This window comes from Podarcis cretensis (genome assembly GCF_951804945.1).
Source record: "Podarcis cretensis genome assembly, chromosome: 7".
Classification (NCBI taxonomy): domain Eukaryota; kingdom Metazoa; phylum Chordata; class Lepidosauria; order Squamata; family Lacertidae; genus Podarcis; species Podarcis cretensis.
Window position 1 is genome coordinate 67,657,690 of NC_137176.1, and position 22,593 is coordinate 67,680,282.

Genomic DNA, 22,593 nt, shown 5'->3' on the forward strand with positions numbered 1-22,593 from the left:
TTTCCTTGAGATTGGTAGCACCTAGCCAATCAGGACGCAGCTATCTGCGGCAATTTGCAAAAAGTGGTTCGGTCAACAGCAGCACCCATAACCGATCCACTACAGGCACTTCAAAATATCCCTGCCATTTAACTCTGATTGGGATTCCCAGACCAATCCCATTGTTGCTTCTGCTGCAGTTCTGTTCTGAGAGAAAGAAGCTAAGAGAATCTTAGCCAATGCAACGTCAGAGACTGGGTGGGAAGCAGCAGGTAGAGCAGTTGGAAGGTGTGTTTCTTACCTTGGTTTAAAAGCAGGAGCTTTTAAAACCATGAATGGCTTCTATGAGTGCATCCAGCCTGAAAAATATTGTGTAAGTAATTAGGATGCTAGTCCCATTTTCGAATGTTCCTTTTGCACGACAGCACCTGTTGCATTATGGAACGGTGACTTTTTCACTAATATACCGGCATGCCATGCTAATTTCCATTCACACCAGTGGGCATGGTGTGGCACAGCAATGAACGTCATCTCTACTCCCCCACTTTTTCCACATGTGTGGTTCTGTTCCACTGTGTTAAGATAAGATCTGAAGGGCAAAACAATACACGGGCACAGAATAAGTGAAGGTAAAAGGTAAAGGGACCCCTGACCGTTAGGTCCAGTCACGGACAACTCTGAGGTTGCAGCGCTCATCTCGCTTTATTGGCCGAGGGAGCTGGCATACAGCTTCCAGGTCATGTGGTCAGCATGACTAAGCTGCTTCTGGCAAACCAGAGCAATGCATGGAAACGCTGTTTACCTTCCCGCCGGAGCGGTACCTGTTTATCTACTTGCACTTTGACGTGCTTTCGAACTGCTAGGTTGGCAGGAGCAGGGACCGAGGAACAGGAGCTCACCCCGCTGCGGAGATTCGAACTGCCGACCTTCTGATCAGCAAGCCCTAGGCTCTATGGTTTAGACCACAGCGCCACCCGCGTCCCTGTGAAGGTAGCAATGCTGGGGGTTTTTTAACAGACCTGTTCCTTGAAAAACACATGATAAACCTCTGAGTGCCAGACTTCTATTTAAGGTACAGGAGCAGGGGCAATGAAAAAAAAATGTCAGCCCTGGGTGAAATAATCTATATTCCAGCTTCTGGTCCAGACTTCCCATTGCTCTGGAAATTCTTTTTAAAAGGTTCTTAAAATCTATCACCCTTTTATCAGTTTAAATGGGGGGGAAATGAGAGCCAGTTTGCTTGTTCAGCTCTGAGGGCTCGTCCACAGCAGTGTTTGCCCCACTGCTTTTCCCCAGGAAAACCTTTGGCTTACTGCGGATCTGGACCAAACGGCAATCAGGTTTTCCATGGTAAAGAGTGGGTTTTCCAGGGGAAAGCTGTGAGGCAAATGCAAAACTGCTTAAATCCATGCCTAGAAAGCACGAGGCAAGTGGGAAACCACCCAGACCCATGCTTTTTGGGCACGGAACAAATGGGCGAGCCCTGACTGTCTCTTTCAATGACTGAGGAAATGATGCCTCTCTCTGTCAGTAAGGGCCATCAAACTCGTATGACAATTGATACGTGGGTGTGGAGCACCTTTCACACATTTGTGCAAAACCAGTTAAAAGTGCATAGTTAAAGCTAAATGGGACTAAACAGAGTGAACGTTACTTTTCCTGGAGGGTTCTCTGAAAGCATGGGAGAAGATGTTTTGATATGAATGACAGTTATTTAATACATAGCAGGTTTGGCCATTGAATTCTCCAAGTGCCCAGGGTTTTAAAATAATCCTCCAGGCAGCAACTTTTGCCTTTGTTAGGCTTCAGGTCTGTGGCGAAAACTCAGTAGGAGAAAACTCCCTGGAAGACTTTAAACTCTATCAGACCTGGCTTGATTGCAATCACCTCTCCGAGGCTCCCCAGTCATTCACCAAGCCAATTAGTGTAGGCCTCGGTAGATCTCCCCCAGCTGTGAGCTGAGTGAGGGAGCAGGACTCCATTTTGTGTTCTGACACACCACCTGAGTCCCGCAACCAGCTAATAGAAGTCTTCCAAGGGCAAACGCATCACAATGCCATTCCATTCACTCCGCAATTCTCCTTTTCTCTCCGCCCTTCCCCCTCCCCAAAGAGAACTGATCTGCAGGCAGAAAAACCCATTTACTCAAAAATAAGAGTAAAATGTTTTTTCTCCTTTCGATAATGTTCCCGGTTCTTTCAGTAGGTATTATGCTCCGTAATGTGCTGCGCACACCCATTTTGTCATCGCTTTGGGTCATCCTTGCTCACAATTGGTTATTTACTCAGGGGCTTTTGAAATTATTGAGTTGACACATCTGTCAGACGGCAAAAGCAGAAATGCTAAAAGGTCACTTGGAGAGAAACCAGCTGCTTCAGACAAACCTTTCTGTCTTCAAATAGCACAGTCATTACTGCTTGGCAGATGGGGCCCCGGCTTTCATTTCTGTTTTTTCTCCTTCACTTCAGGTATTTAGATATATACTACCTCATTGCCAGGTAAGCGTAGGCCTTGTAATTACCTACACAATAGGCAACTCGCTGCTTAAGGAAAACAGCTCCATTTCCCTCCAAACAGAGAGCCTGTTTCCTCCACAGATACAAACTACAGAACAGCTCACCACAAACTTTCCAATTAACAGATTAATTTTGACAGGAATAAGCACATTTTTATTACTCCTGCTTTCATCATGATGCCATGAGACTGGCATTAAGTGCTGAGTATAATGCTCTGAAGTGCCTACAGAGACTTTCAGCAGCTATGGGATATGGCTGACCAAATAATTCTTAATCACAAATAGATCTGAGAAGTTTGGCCTCCCTTCTGGGTAGCCAAATATTCATGAACAGGTTATTCAAGCACTACCTCAAACCTGGTTGTGATAGAGTATTTTGCACTGGCTGCATATGGCAAGATGGTAGAATTTAGAGAAGGGTTGCTTATGATACCACAATCAGAAGGCAGTCTTGGAAATAAGTGAACAAAGCACAGCCATGTTGCCTCTACAGTCATGGAGCCTCGACTCTGGAGTGACAATTCTAAATCTGGAGTTAGAATGAGTTGGGCAAATTATAATTATCTGTACAATCTACCTTTAAATACTTTCTAGTGAATTGTTTATTTATCACATATCTCACCCTTCTTTCAAAGAGCTCCAATGGCCAAGTTGGAGGTTATCCAATTAGTGTTACAATATTCTATCAATGTAGGGCTTCTCCAATTAGCATTATTCTGTGTTGTATATTGTGTACAGTGGTACCTCGGGTTAAGTACTTAATTCATTCCGGAGGTCTGTTCTTAACCTGAAACTGTTCTTAACCTGAAGCACCACTTTAGCTAATGGGGCCTCCCGCTGCTGCCGCGCCGCTGAAGCACGATTTCTGTTCTCATCCTGAAGCAAAGTTCTTAATTTGAAGCACTATTTCTGGGTTAGCAGAGTCTGTAACCTGAAGCGTATGTAACCTGAAGCGTATGTAACCCGAGGTACCACTGTATATATATTCATGACTGGTAGGTGGCAAACTTTGTCTTTAACAGCTGCAATGCAAGGGCTCCTGTGTCTTTAACAACTGCACTGCAAGTAGAGTGCAACAGATGAAGTTTTTCTCATCTCTTTATTTAATGTTCACTCACTGGGGTAAGTGTAAGTGTGGAACAGGATGCACTGTGTAAGAAAGACACAAATTACATCATTGCTAAACTTTTAGTTTTATCCATGTTTGTTTTAAATTTAGATGGTAAATAACAGGTGGGGTACAACATGCTGCCATCCTAATCCTAATCTGGCCCTCGGCTTCTGGTGTTTACCATTTTTAAAACAGTTGCATAATGTGATTGTTGGAAACCCAGTTGTGCAAGAGCTTCATGTGGGCAGCAGAGCAGGTATGGCGCTCCAGTGCCATAAATCTTTCACCTCTGTGTCTATCGTTCTTCTTGATACTCAGTAAAGAATTCTGACTCTGAAAGCTTACGTAGAACCAAGCAGTCTTCTGTGCTCTTGTCAACACACAGCCTTCCAAAGCGCATAAACCAGCTGAATCGGACTCTTGAGGCTTATACAGGACACAAAGAAGAAACAACTGTATAAATCTGATTGTACCCCAATCCCAAATTGGAGTGATGCAGAAAGCTTCTTGGCAAAAGCTACAAGAGGCAGTGCATGCAGACTGTGAGAGTCACTTCACCCGGACAATTATTAATAATCTTTTCAACCAAAAGCTACAGCTCACTTTCTTTTGTTTTTCCAACAAAAGCTGTGCTGCTCTGAGTTGAAAAGGACAAGTGACTATAAAAATGTAAGCAGGCAACCCCCAGCTGAGAAATTTAAAAAAGGGGCCATTAGGTCCAAAAAAGAAAAAGAAAAGGCATCTATTTGTGTTCCTCTTCTAGATGTCTATGTAGGGGATGGGTGAACTGCTTTGCCTAGCTGAAAAAAAGTATATTATGACATTACAACCCATCTGTTTTTCACCAGCACAGAGGTTTCTTATCCCTCAATGCCTTCTGACACTGGCTTTTAAAAAGCATGGTGATAACACGGATATTCGGTCAGTGTTGACTGCCATCAGCATTTCGTTTGAATTGCTGGGGCTGAAAACAGTCTAAAGAGGCATATTAACGAAATGAGAGTACAGGGAGCAGAGTTTTGTTATAGCCTCAGCTCTTATCAAATTGGGTACTGGTATCCAGGCATCTTCACACTGATGTACACTTTGAAGTACCTGCATAGAGGTGTCCTCAGATAATCATCTTTGGGGATTTTCGAGTGCTGATGCAGCACTGGAACTGGCACATTCTGCTATGTACTTATATCTACACTTGTGTAATGAATGTTAAGTTGTTCTTCTTTAAATGAACAATTATTATGGTAGCTTAAATCTCCAGTGATCTTTCCTCCAGATGGATCTGTAGTCTGTAAATGTCTGCCTTGCCACTCAGGGAAGTAAGAATGTGAAAACGATATATTCCTCTTGAACAAAGAACATATACAAGACTCATTATTTACACAGTAGAATCACCCTCAAGTATGTTTTATAGTTCGGTGAGTTTATGTTATGAGCATTCCAACATATGTGTGAGTCTGAAGTTCATGCTACTTTGGGAAGATTTACTAAGGAGGCTCCTACCACAGCTACCACTAATTCCACAGCTGTTTAGTTCCAGTGGCATACCCTGTGTTGTACAGAAAGTAAGTGCCTTTGCCCCTGTTCAGATGGATTCCAGGAAGGAATGGAAATGAGGTCCAAAAATGGCACAGGAGTGCTGTGAACAGAAAGCAATCATTGTGACATGTAATCCTCATCATGCCAGAATCTCCCAAAAACAACCTTCAAGTGGATTCACCTTTCTCAAATATGTGAAACAGACCTGCGTTTTCCCTACTTACTGCTTTCATCATTATGTCTGCGATTTGTCCACTGCATACCTATAGCTCCCACACCCAAGTGCTGGTTTTAATTTTTAAAGCAGGGATGGGGAAACTATGAACATCTGGATGTTACTGGATTCTGATTCCCATCAGCCTAGCCATAAAGGTTTATCCCATATGTACGTACCCAAACTATAAAATCCTCTTTACTGGTCCCACCATATGAGGTGTGTAGGCACTGGAGAGAGTGCCTTTTCAGTAATGGCACCCCAGTTATGGAATCACCTTCCCAGAGATGTTCACCTGGCACCATCTTTGTGGTCTTTTTATGACAGGTGAAGGCAATTCTCTTCATCCAGATCATTGATTGATTTACTGTATGTATGTATTGCTTTGTGAACCAACGAAATCACTAGTGTTACAGGGCTTCTATAGAAATGTGGTTAATACAGAAGGAAGGAAGGAAGGAAGGAAGGAAGGAAGGAAGGAAGGAAGGAAGGAAGGAAGGAAGAAGATTGGGTTTTGTTTGTTGGGCATTCAGATAGTTGAGAATGGAAAAAAAACAATAGCTATTGCAGTGAAGGCCATCCTTTGTGAATCATGGCACAATCATTCTCACACAGTAAAGACAGACCACACCCCATTCCCCAAAGACCCTTGACATGTCTATTAGCTTTTCCTTTAGGTTTGCATACCTCTCTTGCCTTTGAGTTGGCAAACATGTGGATTGCAACCTGCCTTCCTCAGGAAGCCAAAGTTCCATCTAGTCCAGAATTTGGGTCTCATAGTGTCCAACTCATGGGAAGCTTGTCAGTCGGACATGAGAGTAACCACACTCTGCCCACTTGTGCTCCTTAGCAGTTGGTATTCCAAGGTTTATCACCTCTGATGCTGGAGGTAGTGCATGGTGGCTGGTAGCCATTCACAGCCTTGTCCTCTATGAATTTGTCTAAGACCCTTATAGTTGGAGTAATGCACATTACTCTGCCTTGGAATAGTAGCAAAGTAAAACATATTGTCACTTAAAAGGGAGTAGGTAAAACCATTTTGCCCAGGGTCTAACTGCACTACTGTCAGAAACCCAGATTTGGCCCTGGGATCTTCAGTTCCCAGCCCATACAGTGAAGTCAATGCTCCTGCCTCTGGTGCAATATCTCAGCAGTGTTGCCAAAGAGGGAATAATCTGTTTACCTGGCACATGTCCTGACTGCAAGCCAAGAAGCATCACTTTGGCATATTCCTTCATTAGGTACACATTTTTGTTTACAGTTTTCGGCAACAGTTGTAACATTTTAGTTCCCTCCTTGTAAACCTTTTTTTGGTGTGTGTTTTTGGATGCATACATATAATATTAAATACTGTACTTGAAGAAAGCTGTAGTCTGAAAAATGGGCAGATGTTCCCTGCTGGGTAATGAGAAACATCTTTCTCCAGTTTTCCTGACAGACGTAAATGAAAATGAACACACAGCCACACATACATTACATTGCACTTGTCTCAGAAACATAATAAAACCTGGAGCTTCTTGCGAGAAGTAAACAAGCAAAGGCAGGTGAGCATCAGATGTGTTTTGAATGTTCTAGAAAGATGCGCTGAAATGTCACCCTTAATTCTATAACACCAAATAGTATCCGGAATTAATTGTACAAATTGGGGAGAGTTGCATCATTGTGATTTGCACATCTTACTTTAAGAATTGGGAACATTTTGATGCAGTGCTTGGGTTGAGGATACATATAAACTTGCACTACAGTTCAGTATTTCCCTACTTAATGGGACTCATTCCTAGGATTGCAGCCTAACTCTTATTGCTTTTTTGTAAGCAGTGCTTTTTTATGAAGGGACACAGGGGTATGCATTCCCCTAAACATTTTGTGAATCTAAGTTTGGCCTCATTAAGGAGCAGTATTTCAATATGAGTAGGAAAATGAGAGAAAAAGCACAGCTTGTAAGCATTAAGGAATTATTCACATTTGCCACAAAAGTATAAAAATCATGCCTTTGCCATGGCAAGATTCCATGCTGCTAAAACATGCCAATGAATAAAGGTAAAGGGACCCCTGACAATGAAGTGCAGTCGCAAACGACTCTGGGGTTGCGACGCTCATCTTGCTTTACAGCCCGAGGGAGCTGGCGTTTGTCCACTTCTGCAGACAGTTTTTCTGGGTCATGTGGCCAGCATGACTAAGCCACTTCTGGCAAAGCCAGAGTAGGGCACAGAAACGGTGTTTACCTTCCCGCTGGAGTGGTACCAATTATCTACTTGCACTGTGTGCTTTTGAACTGCTAGGTGGGCAGGAGTTGGGACTGAACGATGAGCGTTCACCCTGTTGCGGGGCCTTGAACCGCCAACCGTTTGATTGGCAAGTCCAAGCGGCACAGTGCTTTAAACCACAGCACCACCTGTGTCCCTTGCCAATGAATACTGGGGCCCTATAAGACTTTCCCACCTGATTAAGGAAGATGTGAGGTGGCAAATACTCATATGCTGGCTTCCTTCTAGCACAGAATGCCAGTGAATACTTTCTTCTGGGGACCAAAAATGGAGCAGAGCTATTGCCTGTTGCTCTTTTTTTTTGGGGGGGGGGCTACCAGAAGTACCTGGTTGGCCACTATAGGAAACAACACGAATAAGGCAGTGAATAATCCACAATAAACATACACAGGCATTACTTTAATAGCATGTCCACACTGCAGCATCCCAGCCATGTTCAGAGGCAGTGCTCATTTCTTGGTTTGTTTATTTGTTAGATTTATATTCCACCTTTGCTCCAGTTAACTCAAGCTCCCATCCCCACCACGTTATCCTCACAAAACCTCTGAGAGATTTAGAGTTAGTTACCAGCCCAAGGTCACCCAGAGAGATTCATGGCCAAGTGGGAAGTCCCAGTGCTAGTACAACACTGTAACTGCCATACTACTGGATTAGGGCTGGACGCGGGTGGCACTGTGGCCTAAACCACTGAGCTCCCATTGCTCTGTCCCTGCTCCTGCCAACCTAGCAGTTCGAAAGCCCACCAGTGCAAGTAGATAAATAGGTACTGCTGTGGCGGGAAGGTAAACAGTGTTTCCTTCCGCTCTGGTTTCCGTCACAGTGTCCTGTTGCGCCAGAAGCAGTTTAGTCATGCTGGCCACATGACCCGGAAAGCTGTGGATAATAATAATAGTAATAATAATAATAATAATAATTTATTTGTACCCCACCCATCTGACTGGGTTTCCCGAGCCACTCTGGGCGGCTTCCAACAGAATATTAAAATACAATAATCTATTAAACATTAAAAGCTTCCCTAAACAGGGCTGCCTTCAGATGTCTTCTAAAAGTCTGGTAGTTGTTTTTCTCTTTGACATCTGATGGGAGGGCGTTCCACAAGGTGGGTGCCACTACCGAGAAGGCCCTCTGCCTGGTTCCCTGTAACTTGGCTTCTCACAGCGAGGGAACCGCCAGAAGGCCTTTGGCGCTGGACCTCAGTGGGCAGAACGATAGGGGTGGAGACGCTCCTTCAGGTATACTGGATAAACGCCGGCTCCCTCGGCCTGAAAGCGAGATGAGCGCCGCAACCCCAGCCTTTGACTGGACTTAACCATCCAGGGATCCTTTACCTTTACCGCTGAATTAGTTACTGAAGACAACACTGGGTAGGGTTTGCTATATTTCAAAAAGTGAAAATCCAGACACAAAAGTTGAGCTTTTCATGTAAAGTTGTTGAGCTTCCCCCCCCCCCCCCAAAAAAAAAAAAAAAAATTCTGTCCGGATGCTATTTCCAATGGGCAAATCACAGATATGTCCAGGGGAAACCGGACATAAAGCAGCCCTAACACTAGGAGACTCATGTCCTGCTTGTGGGCTTGCCATAGGCATCTGGTTTACCACTGTGGAAAACAGGATGAGATGGGCCTTTGGTCTGATTCAGCAGGCCACTTCTAATGTCCTTATGTTGGATGCTGCAGGTACAACCAGAAATAGTGCCCCTATTAAAGGGTATATCCCTTTTCCCCAGGGTCAATACACCAACCTACCCTCCTCACAGATATATTAAAAGTGGAAAGTCAGTACTGAAGGCTGGGCAGCCTGGTCTAGTTCTTGCAATTGCTCCCATCAGCAAAGCGTAGCCAACTGATGCATGTGGACTTTGAGGAGACGGCGTATCAGAGCCCCGAAGGAAGCATTGTGCAGATGTGCAGATATGCACTAAATCCTACATAGCTGCAGCATTGTGATGCAATGGCTGGAATGATTCTCAGCACATGGTTCAGAGCTAGTTTTTGTTGACTCTCTAAGAGAAAACTAATGAGTTTCTTAGAAGAGCTTTGGGGCTTCCTGTGATTTAAAACTGGCAGTAAAAGGGAAAAAAAGACAGAGAAGGTAGTTGGTTAATTGACCTTTATTGTGCCTTCTGGTTCATTTAGAAATGGAAATTAAATTAACATGATAATTCAGTCCTACTGAGTTAAGGCTGCTATAAACCCATTAAATTTTATGGCAATTGATTTAGCATTTTTTTCTATTAACTGGGTTTAATTTTCAATATTGTCATGCAGATTCGGAGAAGTGGTTCATTCACTTGGGTTCCTTCAAGTTACCAATCGTAGCTGTTTTATGAGGGTAACTTAATTATGGAAGAGCACAGGCCCTTGCCATCAAGAGCATGTATTAATCTTGAAAATGAGTCTGTGCAAAGAGCATGGAAAAATGAGGGAATCCAGAAGATTGTGTGTTAAATGCCATGGGAAAGCTCCTTTCACCTATCACCAGTGACCCCCTTCCCCTGAAATTCTCCAATAGCCAAAGATATGTTTAAGATTCACCTGCCGTTCAGCATAATACAAACTCTTTCTATACCCCACATTTTGCAGTAAGTAACTTGTTTTTTAATTTCATTTCTAAACCCAGTATCTCTAGATCTTAGGCAACCTCAGGCTTGATTCTGTTCTGCTCACGCCCGTTTTATTGTGGCCGGTTTGTATTTTCCTTCTGCTAGGACTAATTTTGCTATTTTGTTAGCATTGCAGAAGATGATAACAACTATATTTTATCTTATACAATGACCAAACTTCACTAAACAACCAGGATCCCACAAGGAGGTAATCACAAAACAAGGGTACAGACTAGAATTGTAATGGCAAATTAAATTTTGAAGGAAAGGAGTTCATTGTGGCACTTCTCATAGCCACTCCTGCAAGGACAGTCCAAAAAATGCAAGCGGTTGTGTCGATCTATTATTATATGTAGACACAATCCACAGAGCAGCAGTACATAGATAAATGCCCAATGTATAAGAAACAACATGATTGGAATCCTATGTATAATTTCCTGGGATGCACCTCCATTGAACTTTATTGAACGCAGTGATAATTCTAGCTGCCTAGGTTCAGCATGTGAAACATACTGGATCACACTGCATTGGGGGGGGGTATTTTATAGTTGGAGTGTTTTAATTTATTTAATTTATTTTTAAAATTATTTTATTTGTTATAGGGACATCTCTGTCCATTTCTCTCTTCAGCCCCAGCCATGTAACAAACTTAAAGCACATTTATAACATTTTGTCATTAGGGATAGAGAAAAAAAATCTGATCTCACCTAATTCACACTTTCTGAAACTATATGTGAACCAAAACACAGCTATCCTTCGAAATTCACAAATCTCAGAACTTTGCAATGCAGTACTCTAACCAAGTAGTGTGTACAAAAATCCCTATGATAGTGTAAAGTCTGCACATAAATGTAAATAACAGTGAAAATATCATATAAAAATGTGTCAAATTGGGGGGATTGCTTGCAAAAATGTGTATGTTAGTCAAAACTGCATACATACAAAACATTTATTAGGGGATATTTGCCCTAAAATGCTGATGAATTGTTTTAACTAAAATTCACAAATTGCCGCAGAAATGTGAACTGAGTTTAAGATTGTAGTTTACCCCTCCCAGAGCTACAATTCCCAGCACCCTGCAGAAACTACAATTCCCAGGGTGCTTTGGAGGAAGCCATGTGCTTTCAATGCATGATGTGGATGCGACCGATACATTGAAAGCTCACTATAAGGCAGTTATATAAGTTCTTCTGTGCCAGTTTCGTGACAGTTCATCCGCATAAAACTGATACTGTAACCACCTTCTTATGAGCTCTGCTGTCTGAATGAAAAACAAAACCCCACATGATCGCCATTTTACCTCATCAACAAATCTGTGAACTCATCTGAAAATATATTTTCCTCCTGTTTAATACCTGTGCTTATAAATTTCTGCAATATTGATCTATACTGTGTTGTTTGTTTCTGTAATTGTGTTTTTGTATATATATATAAAAGAAAGAAATAGCAACATTGCTATGCGGTTTGGTGCCTTAAGGGCGCACACTGAATGGCTGAACAAAATGACAGTAATAATAATCAACATTTCAATGCAAGATTGAATTCAACTCTCTGACTCAAATTCAGATACAGTTTCGAGCAGATATTCCCCAGGGAGTTCTGAATGCTAGGTTGGGTTAGAGCAAGTATTTCTTAGGATGCTGTTTGTAATTCGTGCTGTTTTGAGATGTATTATTTCCATGTAGTCCTTTTCTTTTGCATCTACTCACTCATGGAGAGACTACAAGGGTGTGAATCCTGGCTGAATGGTGAACGTCAAATGTAAAGTATAATTAAGACAGACAGATGCTTACTGCCCGTGACTATGTGGAGCAATTCTGTTCCTCACTCTTTCCCCGCCAATGATGATTTGCAAAAGAGCCTTGTTCCATATTTAAACATTGTTAGTGTATTGGGAGCGCTTTGGGTAAGCCTGGAGTTATTCAGGAAGCAATTTTAGAGCAGTTGTTGTTTTTTATTAGCTGGTAGGCACTGGAATTTGTGTCAACATCCTATTCCCCTGAATTCTTACATGACTGAAGCTGACATATTTTCCATAGCCATAAATATTGCAGAAGCTGCTCTTGTGTGCAGGTAAGCATTTTACTGTGAGGAATTAATGGCAAACAGCTTTTCTTTATTTGATCAAAGGGGAAGTTATACAAAATAGAATACCCAGATCATAAATTCTTCACTGATGTGTGTATATGAGTAAATCTCTCTCTAAAAAAATAAAAATAAATAAATTCATTATAAACTCTTTTGATGAAACCGAAAGATCCAGAAATATATACATATTTAGGCACATTTCTTTTCCTTCTGGCGTGGACTTTTTATTATCTGTGATCTCTTGGGTGGGTGGGATGTTTTAATCCTGCCATTTAAATATAAGTTTGACTTTTAGATTTTTATTTGTTTTGTTTTATGGCTGGCCCAAGACAAACAGATGCCAACAACAAAATGTGTATGGGTTTGTTCATTGTTGTAAGTCACTTTGAATTACTTTTGCAAAATAAAGCAACTAATTAATTTAATAACTAACTAACAGAGATGGTGGTAAACACTGAAATATTTATCGGTTCTAATAACCAAAGGAGTAGGGGGGAAAGTATTTTTTAAAAATATTTAATCTGTTGTTTTAAGTCAAGCTGTACTGCTAGTCAGTGTTCCTTAGATTCGATGAGACTTGGTCAAGGGTAGTTAGCTGTTCTCAAGGAAATGGATGCAAGTCATGTTCACCTGCCAAAATCAGGGCTCAAGTCAGTCTTGGAAAAGGGAGGTGGGTGGGTGGGTGTGTACCACACACAATAAAGCATGGATTTCTCTGCCCTGTCCATTTCAGATACACAGTCATGAACCTATCACTACGAACCTGCTTGCTTTTGAACATGTGAAGCTAAGTGGCAGGAGAGCCCCAAGAAGCTACTTTATACAGTACCAAATTAGACCATTTGTCCTTCTAGTAAAGCATACCCTCCAACAGTCCTCAGACAGGGACATTTCTCACTCTCCCGCCAACTGACCCTTCTCGACACCCCATTTTTTGTCACACACACCCCCCAGAGCATTTCCTGTCAGAGGAAGGGCGAGTGCCACCACCATCACCATGACACCAAATGGACACACTAAGAAGTCCCAAATTCTGCACCCTTTTTCCTCAGAGGGGTGTTGCTCACTAGCTGCCAGGCACCCATCTGGAAACTGAAGACATTTTCGTTTCAACAAGCTTTTCCAGCTGGGTGGTAAGGAATCCATTTTGCATTGTTTTTAATCCTATCTTCAGAAGGTTCTGTTTTTAACTGGTTCAGCTGGTTGTTGGGGTGTGTTTGCCAATCGCCTTGAGACACATATAAAAGATGGCTAATAAATTAACAAATGAATCATTCACATGGTCCCGTATGAGAAGGGAATTCTCTTCATATGCATGGTTTCTGCTGTGGACACTGGAAGCTCCCCTCTCACGAAAGGGAATGGCTTGTCTTTAATGTAAGAATGCACATGTGCACTATCAAAGCCATGGCCTTTGCCTCAGTGAGTGATTAAGGAATGTATTATACATTCAGAAAGTATCTGAAGTCTACGTGGGTTCCCACAGGGCAAGACACAGTGATAACAGCAAGAACCTTTATTGAACTAACAGAACTGGACAGCAGGGGCAAAATAACTGCTTATATACATTTCTGAAGGCCTGGGCCACTCCCACTCCCAACATGATTTGCTGTCTAAACTTACAAGCTGCGAATCCTGACTCAGAGTTTAAGGGCCAATGACAGAGGCCCAAATCCTGAAATGTTTTGTGATTGGATATCATGTATCAAATCAGAACACAGGCTCAGACTCCTTAGTCCAGACTCAAGCTCAGGCAAACACAGACCACTGAATACATAACAGTACCATAATGGGATTCTGTAATATAATTAAAACTGTGACGCTTGTTTTAATGGATATGGCTGATGAAGTGCACTGCCCATGTGTGTTCTTTAAGAAATATTGTATTAACTGCATTTTTAAATATGTTGTTGTGAGTTGCCTTGGTTTTGTCAGAAAAAGGCAGGATTTAAATAAAGAAAGAAACTCTAGCTATCACTGCTCCCCATTTTACTATCCTAATCTTTCTCATTTAACTCCTTCCCTCCCGGTGGAACACAGTCTGGCTACAACCAGAACATGCATTTAAGGCATGTGGGGAAACCACAGACAGGGTTGATCTAGCCCAGCTAATATTGTTCATTTGGGCAGAGGCTCTCCACAGTCTTAGGCAGTCTGTCACATCACCTGCTTACCTAAACCTTTTAACTGAAGATCCTGGGGACTGAGACTGGGATTGTCTGCCACTGAAACATGATTGCAAGAGGTTCACTTAACATTTACATATCAATAGACCCTGATGATATGCTTTCCTTTCCTTTCTGTAGGCAGTGAGTTTTTGACACCATGTCTCTGAATACTGGGGAATGCTGGGAATCACAATTAGGTGAACACTATTAACCTCATGTCTTCCTTGTGGGGTTCCCGTAAGCACAATTCAAAGTGTTGGTGCTGACCTTTAAAGCCCTAAATGGCCTCGGTCCAGTTTACCTGAAGGAGCGTCTCCACCTCCATTGTTCTGCCCTGAAACTGAGGTTCAGCGCCGAGGGCCTTCTGACGGTTCCCTCGCTACAAAAAGCCAAGTTACAGGTAACCAGGCAGAGGGCCTTCTCGGTAGTGGCACCCGCCCTGTGGAATGCCCTCCCACTAGATGTCAAAGAGAAAAATAACTACCATACTTTTAGAAGACATCTGAAGGCAGCCCTGTTTAAGGAAACTTTTAATGTTTAATAGGTTATTGTATTTTGGTGTTCTGTTGGAAGCCGCCCAGAATGGCTGGGGAAACCCAGCCAGATGGGCGGGGTATAAATAATAAATTATTATTATTATTATTATTATTATTATTATTATTATTATCATCATCATCATCATCTGGTTGGCCGTTGTGAGAACAGAATGCTAGACTCAATGGGCCTTTGTTGGTCTGATCCATCCTAACTCTTCTTATGCCCTTATGACTTGGGCAAATGTCCACAACATTTGTGGAGAGGATGTTTATCAGAATGACAACATTTGAGGAGGGGCAATTTGACCCTTCGTTTTCTCCACTGCGATTTCCACAAAAATACCCAACCACTCCATTCCGTTTGGGTCCCATGGGGCAAGGTGGAACGGTAGCACAAAGAAGAGCTTCTAGTGAACAACTCTCTGTGCCTTTTATTGCTTCACATCCAGAACCTCTTTCAGACCCCATCCACTCCTTGAAAAGTGGAAGACCTTAAAGGGGCAGGCCTCTGGTTTACAGCACAGCGCTCCATTGTCTCTAGCTATGCTGTCTGCACTGAGGCTCTGCACTGAGGCTCTGCTCTGTGGCGTGTGAGTCCTTTGGAGGCAACTATGTTGGTCCCTTGCTGGGCTTGGGAGCTACAGTTTCTAACCCAGGCTATGGAATCTTCAGCTCAGGAGTCTCTGTCATCTCCAGAGGTTTCTGGTATCTTGAGATCAGGGGTCTTTTTTCAGTGGTGGTGCTTGGGCCAAGAGCTTCCTCCATAGGCATCATTCAGCCTTTGAGTCTGTATCCAGGTCACTGCTAAACTTCAGGTATGTTACACTCTCCCTGCTAACAGATGCTTTCCCTACCTAAACTGAATTGTAATATTCCATTACGGTTGCAGTGACGAAGGAAAGGATTAAATCTTCTCTCTCTGCATGCTGCAAATCCCACACACACACACACCCCACACACAAAAAAACCCTTCACGCCTGTAGTAAATAAGAAAAACCAACACCAGGATTGCAAGTGGCACTATTAACACATGACGTCAAGCCCTCACTCTAGAAGATGACACAAGGGAGAACAGAGGAAATTTGCTGATGACACTAAATTGTTCAGGGTTGTTAGAACACAAATAGGATTGTGAAGAGCTCCGAAAGGACCTCTCCAAACTAAGTGAATGGGCAGTAAAATGGCAAATGCAATTTAATGTAAACAAGTGCTTTGGTCCACCACTCAACAGAACTTTAAGGAGTGAAGAAATCATCCCCTGTATTAGTTATTCAATAGCACTCTGCTAGTGAGTGCTGACAGATAAGTCATGGAGCATTCGGTTACCATCCCTGAAACACCCCTGTTGCTGAGACTTCTGCTCAATGACTGAGCCCCAAGCTGAGCCAAGATGTGCCAGTGTATCTTCAGCAGAGCTGGAGTTAGGGACTTGAGCCAGAGCTAGAGACTTGCCACATCCTAACTTACTCACCCTGGCAGATTTTGGCTTAGGATGGCCCAGTGCTATTTTTCTAGGAAACAAAGGGGGAAAAGGAAAAAACACCTCCAATGTTCTCTTATAATGGCAATAGCGCCCAGCTGAGAGGTGCCAGAACTGAGTCTTGGTGAATTCCGGCTGAAAAATGCCTTGGGATTGCCCTCCTCAGTATAACAAAGTCACACCACTACTATGCCGCTCACACTGCTATAATGATATGTAAGGGATAAGAGCCACAATAAAGGTAAAGGTAAAGGGACCCCTGACCATTAGGTCCAGTCGTGACCAACTCTGGGGTTGCGACACTCATCTCGCTTTATTGGCCGAGGGAGCCGGCGTACAGCTTCCGGGTCATGTGGCCAGCATGACTAAGCCGCTTCTGGCGAACCAGAGTAGCGCACGGAAACGCCATTTACCTTCCCACCAGAGTGGTACCTATTTATCTACTTGCACTTTTGACATGCTTTCAAACTGCTAGGTTGGCAGGAGCAGGGACCGAACAATGGGAGCTCACCCCGTCACAGGGATTTGAACCGCCAACCTTCTGATCGGCAAGTCCTAGGCTCTGTGGTTTAACCCACAGCGCCACTGGCATCCCAAGAGCCACAATAATGCTTTTCAAATGCAACGGTTTGTTTTCTAATTCAGTCATGAAAACATTCAAGAGTGGGCCTTTGGACATTCCTGAATCTTGCTCCTCCTCGCTGTTTAATTTCTGTGCATGTGTCTGTGCACACACACAAATACACACACACAGTGAAATCTGATGACCCTCTACCATCTTAGAGGGTTGTACAAGTTCAGGCATAGGTGGTGCGTATTCAAGTGACATTCCTATGTATGAGCTCTATTGTGTTTCTTACTGCTTAAGAAACAGACTCCGCATAGATTCTATACAGAACACATTCCTTGAGCAGTAATTATTATAAAAGCACGAAATAGAATTTAAGTACAAATCAAGAGCTTTCTGTTCTATCCGTTTTTGTGCAGCCTTCACTAAATTGTGGCAGCTACTTTTTCTTTTGTTTGTTTTCTGTTGCCATTTCAGGAGATAGTAAATACATTGTGCTACATACCATTTTATGTTTTATAAAAAGGTGACCCTCACTTTCCATTTCAAATGCGGTTTCTTTAATGAAAATATTGTAATGTCAGTCCATGCAAAGCAAGTGCATATTAATATGCGTTTACATCTGTCTCATATTAATATTCATGCCTGAATCCACATCTCTACACAAAGCCAATTTTCTGACCATCTGTGTGATGGCTGGTGGATGCAATGAATAAATTTTATTTGTGAGGGGAGTGATAAATCATGTATCTTTGGCTTTTTTTTCTTCTTCCTTCTTCACCCACAATCTCTGCTCTTAGGTGCTAAAATGTTTTCATCCTGGTTTGGAATTTTTAAGCAAAACCAAGCGATTAACCCCTTCGCACCTTTCTGTAGTTCTGCCAGATTTACAAAAGGACATAGGAAGAAGCTTAATGAGAAGCAGGAATGTGTGACTCTGCAAGAGCTCCTGCCACTTTAGGTACATCGTCTCCGTGTGTGTGTGTGTGTGTGTGTGTGTGTGTGTGTGTTTCTGAATTGCCTCTTCTTATTTTAGGAATTCATTGGACTTGGTAATTTAGTGCTTCACTCTGGTACCTCAGACACCAAGGAGAATATACGCTATTCTGGGAGCGCCGACTTTCATTGTAAAATTCTTGATCATTTCTATTGTGTGTTTCTTTTATGTCTTTCTGTCTTATGTCTGGTAAAATCCTCAGAGGTGGGGGATTATTGTTATCGATATTCTTACTGATATTCTTATTCTCATTCTTATTATTCCTGCTTCACTTACATGTGAGGAACTGTGGCCAATGGTTCCTTAGAGTAAAGATTTACTGGGCTTTTACCTCAAAGCCTGTTTTCAGTGGCAGAGTTCAACTCTGGAACATGGAACCATTTTCATCACTTTATGTGATGAGCAAAAGGAATTCTCTCTGCCTGTGTTCCAGCGGCACATTCTCCTTTTATTGCATCACAGATGAGCTGCAACAGTCATTAGAACAATTCTAGGCCCTAGAGTAGGAAGAGTAGCGAATTTCACTGGAAATGGGAGCAGAAATGGTCAATGTTCACTTATTTGTCCTTTGAATGGAACGGAAATCTATCCAACTACCTTTATTGGTATTTGCTGTTGCTTTCAGTCTGCAAACAATTGATTGTGGGTTTCCCCCCTATTTGCATGGTGTTTCCTTTGCACTGAAATGAATGAGGTGGAATAAAGTAATGACAACATAATTTACATAATTAATTTTGTGTGTCACATAATTTTTGCCACACAGGACAACTAGATGAATAATGTAGCTTTTGGTGGAAGTTGAACTGTAATGGCATACAAACAAATGCATGTCACAAATGCAGGGTAGAATGGAAAACCTTCTGACATTCCTGCCGTAGAACCAGCCGGCATACAAATCTGGGCTTCCATAGTGAAGATTGAGCTCTTGGTCCATTTCTGAGCTCAGTTCAAAGTGTTGGTGTTTGAGATCTCTGCATGGCTTGGGACCCAGATGTCTGCTGGACCAGCTTCTCCCATATGTATGTTCATTCACTGAGGTCATCATCTGAAGCTCTTGTGTGAGTGCCTCTGGCGTAGTGGTTGGTTCAACACGTTAGAGCTGTGAGTGGGAAGTATGAGTTCAAAGATGGGTCTGGTGCTTTGGCTGATGGTGCCATGAAAGAGCATGCAATGGTGGTTGAAGAAAGAGAGCTTTCTTGATGGTGGCACTCTGCCTTTGGAATCTCTCATAACAAAAAGGCGTCTGCAAAAACCCCATCTAGGCCAGCATTCTGTTTTCAAATTGGATAACCAGATGTCTATGAGCATAAGCAAAACACGAGCATAATAGCCTTTTCACAGGAAGGCCAACTGATACCTATTCTGATCTCATTTTGGTGCCAGGTGAATACCTTCTTACTTTTCCCATTCTTCTTACCTGGAAGTAGTATTATTCTAGTTACACATCTTGAATTTGAACTACTGTGTTTTGTTACTGTTTTAAGTTACGGATGTTTAGTTTCTGTTATATTCTAGTTTCTATATCCATATTTTAGTACAAGCTGTCCTGAGAACACTACCAGGTTGAAGGTTCAGGGTACAAATAAATATAATGTGATTTCCAACCTTGACTGAGATCTTCTTATAAAATTTGACACATTTAGCTTGGCTATAATGTTTGAGTATGTGGCTGAACTGGAATTTTAATCCAAGCCGATGGAGTTCAATGAGACTTATTCCCAAGTAAGTGTATATAAAGGTTGCCACCTAAGACTTTGTGTTATTCAGTGTAGAGAATCAGCATCAGCATCAATATAATACTCCACACATCTGTGAATGAGCAAACAAGCAAGTGCCTCCATCTGCCTTCTACACATGAACCATTTTCACCATTTTGGGTGAGATATTTAGTGATGATGAGGAGAAATTCTATGCTAGATTTCCCCCCTCTGTGACCTATTATTCCCTGCCCTCAGTTACCTTCGGAACAAACTAGAGGTAAGAAAAATATACAGAGATTGGCTAAATATTAAGTCTTTGGTGTCTTTCATGACATCACCAACCAAGACACCAGACACAGCTTTCATTTCATACCAATTTATATGATTCCAGCTCCCAGAGCTAATGAGTTGAACCAACAGTTGTCCAGCAACTGAATGATGTAAACTTTAACCATCTCACATCTACTGGAGACAAAGATCAGTTCTGTAGCAGTACTGAAACAATAGTTTTAGTGCTCCTGTTTTAAGAAAGTGTTTCTCATCTGCAGTATTTATAACTGTATCTTGACTATGACATTTTTAAAAATTAATTTCTGTCTTTGGTTAATCTGCACCTTTTTAGTAGATCAAGTTGTTTTAATCAATAAATTTAAGCTATTAGGGGTTGCTGTTCGGAGGAGACATCTCTATGTCATAATATATGGTTCCACTCTCATTCGTTGCTCTTCAAAAATATTTGAATCTACTTTCTTTACACGTATTAATATGAAATTAAGGTTGATAAAACCTGAAGTTTTCAGATTCTTTCCCTGATTCACTCTGTTTTCCTAAGGCAAATCTCCATTCCAAAAGGACAGAATTTATGAAGACAACCAACTTACATAAACATACCCAAGACATTATGTTAAAACGGTTCAAGGAACCCATGAAGTGGAAGGTGGTGTGTGTGTGTGTGTGTGTGTGTGTGTGTGTGTGTGTTTAAATTTCCTTTTGGCAGGCCAAAGGCATGTCACTAGCATGTAGCCTACTTCTGCCTTTGACAGTACAACCATATGTTAGTTTTGACATTTTTTGTTCACTGAAGTTCAAAAAGGAATTTGAAATGAGCTTCGTACATCATCTGCATAATTAGCAAGAAATCATTTGTGGCTCCAATCAATGCATGCAATTTTAATAAATTGCTCTAATAACAACTCTGCAGAAATTAGACAAAGCCGTCATTGGGTCAATCAATGCTGCTCAAGAAAATAGCATTGTAATGAAACTTCAAATGACAGTGTAATTCTACTTCATTCCTTTTTTATATTATTTAGGCAAATAATGTTTTACTGAAAATCTTTTGCAAATGGAGGACAGAGTGGTTTGAGAGATTGTTAAAGAACATAATGCCTTTCATCAGTAGATTGCTATCCGAGCTTTGTAGAATTTGAAAAATGTTACAATGTAAGGGCTACTGAGTGAAGCATAAGTTATTATCACCCTTTAAGAGGAACTCAGTTGGCAATGGGTATCTTTTTAAAAAAAAAAAAACAAACATACTCAGTACTAGAGCTTTTGGATCCTGGCCCAGGGGACTGTCAGAAATTTATTTATTTTTTCAGCCGAGGGGACTGTCAGAAAATATGATGAAGTGGCCTCTGGACCACAAAAGCTTAAAGGTAAAGGTAAAGGTACCCCTGCCCATACGGGCCAGTCTTGACAGACTCTGGGGTTGTGCGCCCATCTCACTCAAGAGGCCAGGGGCCAGCGCTGTCCGGAGACACTTCCGGGTCACGTGGCCAGCGTGACATCGCTGCTCTGGCGAGCCAGAGCCGCACATGGAAACGCCGTTTACCTTCCCGCTGGTAAGCGGTCCCTATTTATCTACTTGAACCCAGAGGTGCTTTCGAACTGCTAGGTTGGCAGGCGCTGGGACCGAGCAGCGGGAGCGCACTCCGCCGCAGGGATTCGAACCGCCGACCTTTCGATCGGCAAGTCCTAGGCGCTGAGGCTTTAACCCACAGCGCCACCTGCATAGGCTACAATAAATCAGTTTGAAGGTGCCAAAACAACCTCTTTTGTTGTTTTTGCTGCAGCAGACTGACATGGCTAGCGCTTGAGATGTTCTCAGTAATAATGTGTTTATTTATGACGTATTTATCTTGCTTTTCCTCCTAGGAGATCAAGGCAGTATATGGGGCTGCTCCCATTTTTATCTTCGCTAGACTGATATATAATGACTGGCCCGAGGTCATAGCCAAGTGGGAAATTGAATGCAGGTCCCCCATGCCAAGTCTGACACACTATCCCTTACAAAACACTAGCTGTCCTTTATGGGTGGTCCAGTGCCCTACTTTACAGAGGGCAAGCACCTAACTGAATGCATCCTCTATCTGAAGAGCTGGCCATGGGCTGTTAAACATTTCTGGTCCAATTTCAAGGTGCCTGTGATTATGTTTAAAGCTACAATGGCTTGGGCCCCCAATACTTCAGTAGGCACTTCACACTTTAGTCTCTTGCCTGCCTATTCAAATCATTTGGAGGGATGCTTTCTTCTATGTTCCATCTGTGGGAGCTGTATATTATGTGGAGACATGGGGGAAGGTCTTCTGTGCTTTCTCATCCTGGCTGTGGAATGCCCTCTGTTCAGTGGCTCCATCACTGGTCTCATTCTTCTGACAACTTAAGACCTGGCTATTCACATAATCATTTGTGGGATGTAAACTGCAATTGTATGTATTGTGCTTATGTAACCCGAATTTTAGCTTTTAAGAGGAGTGTTGATTTGATTACTGATGTGTTGTTTGTAATTTTATGGCTTGGAACCCACCCTGAAATAAGCATTGCAGTCTG

The 22,593-nt window shown here is 42.3% G+C and overlaps 1 long non-coding RNA gene across 1 annotated transcript; it reads left to right on the forward strand.

Annotated features, from left to right (window-relative positions):
• Positions 1–233: 233 nt before the first annotated feature.
• LOC307219779 lies at positions 234–22,390 on the forward strand. Its single transcript, XR_013840549.1, has 5 exons — positions 234–352; positions 13,267–13,445; positions 19,705–19,783; positions 20,594–20,698; positions 21,919–22,390. It is a non-coding gene; the product is annotated as an uncharacterized lncRNA (long non-coding RNA).
• The last annotated feature ends 203 nt before the right edge of the window (positions 22,391–22,593 follow it).